Below are 3,629 nucleotides of genomic sequence, written 5' to 3' on the forward strand. Positions count from 1 at the left end.
AGTTGAAATAGCTCTATAGGCTAATTCAAATAATTTTACACTAGAGTTGAACTAGCTCTACAAGCTAGGTCAAATAATTTTACACTAGAGTTAAACTAGCTCTATAACCTAGTACAAATAAGTTCACACTAGAGTTGAACTAGCTCTATAACCTAGTACAAATGATTTTACACTACTGTTGAACTAGCTCTACAAGCTAGTTCAAATAATTTTACACTAGAGTTGAACTAGCTCTATAACCTAGTACAAATAATTTTACACTAGAGTTAAACTAGCTCTACAAGTTAATTCAAATAATTTTACACTAGAGTTGAACTAGCTCAACAGTCTAGTTCAAATAGTTTTACACTAGAGTTGAACTAGCTCTATAACCTAGTATAAATAATTTTACACTAGAGTTGAACTAGCTCTATAACGTAGTATAAATAATTTTACACTAGATTTGAACTAGCTCTATGACCTAGTACAAATAATTTTACACTAGAGTTGAACTAGCTCTATAAACTAGTTCAAATAATTTTACACTAGAGTTGAACTAGGTCTATGACCTAGTACAAATAATTTTACAGTAGAGCTGAACTAGCCCTATCGGCAAGTTCCAATAATTTTACACTAGAGTTGAACTAGCTCTATAGGCTAGCTCAAATAATTTTACACTAGAGTTGAACTAGCTCTATAAGCTAGTTCAAATTTTTTTACACTAGAGTTGAACTAGCTCCACAAGCCAGTTCAAATAATTTTACACTAGAGTTGAACCAGCTCTACAAGCTAGTTTAAATAATTTTACACTAGAGTTGAACTAGCTCTATAACGTAGTACAAGTAACTTTACATTAGAGTTGAATTAACTCTACAAGCTAGGTCAAATAATTTTACACTAGAGTTGAACTAGCTGTATAACCTAGAACAAATAATTTTACACTAGACTTGAACTAGCTGTATAACATAGTACAAATAATTTTACCCTACTTTTGAACTAGCTCTACAAGCTAGGTGAAATAATTTTACACTACAGTTGAACTAGCTCTATAACACAGTAAAAATAATTTTACACTAGAGTTAAACTAGATCTACAAGCTAGTTCGAATAATTTTACACTAGAGTTGAACAAGCTATATAACCTAGTACAAATAATTTTAGACTGCAGTTGAACTAGCTCTATAACCTAGTACAAATAATTTTACACTAGAGTTGAACTAGCTCTACAGGCTAGTTCAAATAATTTTACACTAGAGTTGAACTAGCTCTACAGGCTATTTCAAATAGTTTTACACTAAAGTTGAACAAGCTCTATAACCTAGTACAAATAATTATACACGAGAGTTGAACTAGCTCTACAAGCTAGGTCAAATAATTTTACACTTGAGTTGAACTAACTCTATAACCTAGTACAAATAATTTTGCACTAGAGTTGAACCAGCTCTATGACCTAGTACAAATAATTTTACACTAGAGTTGAACTAGCTCTATAACCTAGTAGAAACAATTTTACACTAGAGTTGAACTAGCTGTATGACCTAGTACAAATAATTTTAGACTAGAGTTGAACTAGCTCTGTGGGCTTGTTTAAATAATTTTACACTAGAGTTGAACTAGTTCTACAAGCTAGTTCAAATAATTATACACAAGAGTTGAACTATCTCTACAAGCTAGTTCAAATAATTTTACACTAGAGTTGAACTAGCTCTACAGGCTTGTTCAAATAATTTTACACTAGAGTTGAACTAGCTCTATAGGCTAGTTCACATAATTTTACACTACTGTTGAACTAGCTCTGTAACCTAGTACAAATAATTTTACGCTAGAGTTAAACTAGCTCTACAAGTTATTTCAAATACTATTACACTACAGTTGAGCTAGCTCTATAGCCTAGGTCAAATAGTTTTACACTAGAGTTGAACTACCTCTATAACCTAGTACAAATAATATTACACTAAAGTTGAACTAGCTCTATAACCTAGCACAAATAATTTTACACTAGAGTTGAACTAGCTCTACAAGCTAGTTCAAATAATTTTACACTAAAGTTGAACTAGCTCTACATGCTAGTTCAAATAGTTTTACACTAATCTTGAACTACCTGTACATGGTAGTTTAAATAATTTTACACTTGACTTGAACTAGCTCTATAACCTAGTTCAAATAGTTTTACGCTAGAGTTGAACTAGCTCTACAAGCTAGGTCAAATAATATTACACTTGAGTTGAACTAGTTCTATAAACTAGTACAAATAATTTTACACTGGAGTTGAACTACCTCTATAACCTACTACAAATGATTTTACACTACTGTTGAACTAGCTCTATAAGCTAGTTCAAATAATTTTACACTAGAGTTGCACTAGCTCTATAACCTAGTACAAATAATTTTACACTAGAGTAAAAATAACTCTACAAGATAGTTCAAATAATTTTACACTAGAGTTGAACTAGCTCTATAACCTAGTACAAATAATGTTACACTAGAGTTAAAATAGCTCTACAAGCTAGTCCAAATAATTTTACACTAGAGTTGAACAAGCTCTACAGGCTAGTTCAAATAATTCTACACTAGAGTTGAACTAGCTCTACAAGCTAGTTGAAATAATTTTACACTAGAATTGAACTAGCTCTATAACCTAGTACAAATAATTTTACACTAGAGTTGAACTAGCTCTATGACCTAGTACAAATAATTTTACACTAGAGTTGAACTAGCTCTATAAACTAGTACAAATAATTTTACACTAGAGTTGAACTAGCTCAATGACCTAGTACAAATAATTTTACACTAGAGTCGAACTAGCTCGATAGGCTAGTTCAAATAATTTTACATTGGAGTTGAACTAGCTCTATAGGCTAATTCAAATAATTTTACACTAGAGTTGAACTAGCTCTACAAGCTAGGTCAAATAATATTACAGTAGAGTTAAACTATCTCTATAACCTAGTACAAATAAGTTTACACTAGAGTTGAACTAGGTCTATAACCTAGTACAAATAATTTTACACTAGAGTTAAACTAGCTCTACAAGTTAGTTCAAATAATTTTACACTAGAGTTGAACTAGCTCTATAGTCTAGTTCAAATAGTTTTACACTGGAGTTGAACTAGCTCTATAACCTAGTATAAATAATTTTACACTAGAGTCGAACTAGCTCTATTACCTAGTACAAATAATTTTACACTAGAGTTGAACTAGCTCTATGACCTAGTACAAAAATTTTTACACTAGAGTTGAACTAGCTCTATAACCTAGTATAAATAATTTTACACTGGAGTTGAACTAGCTCTGTGACCTAGTACAAATAATTTTACACTAGAGTTGAACTAGCTCTATAGGCTAGTTCAAATAATTTTACACTAGAGTTGAACTAGCTCTATAGGCTAGTTCAAATAATTTTACTCTAGAGTTTAACTAGCTCTACAAGCTAGTTCAAATAATTTTACACTAGAGTTGAACCAGCTCTACAAGCCAGTTCAAATAATTTTACACTAGAGTTGAACCAGCTCTACAAGCTAGTTGAAATAATTTTACACTAGAGTTGAACTAGCTCTATAACGTAGTATAAGTAACTTACACTAGAGTTGAACTAGCTCTACAAGGTAGGTCAAATAATTTTACACTAGAGTTGAACTAGCTCTATAACCT

The sequence above is a fragment of the Triticum dicoccoides genome, chromosome 3A, assembly GCF_002162155.2.
Source record: "Triticum dicoccoides isolate Atlit2015 ecotype Zavitan chromosome 3A, WEW_v2.0, whole genome shotgun sequence".
NCBI lineage: Eukaryota > Viridiplantae > Streptophyta > Magnoliopsida > Poales > Poaceae > Triticum > Triticum dicoccoides.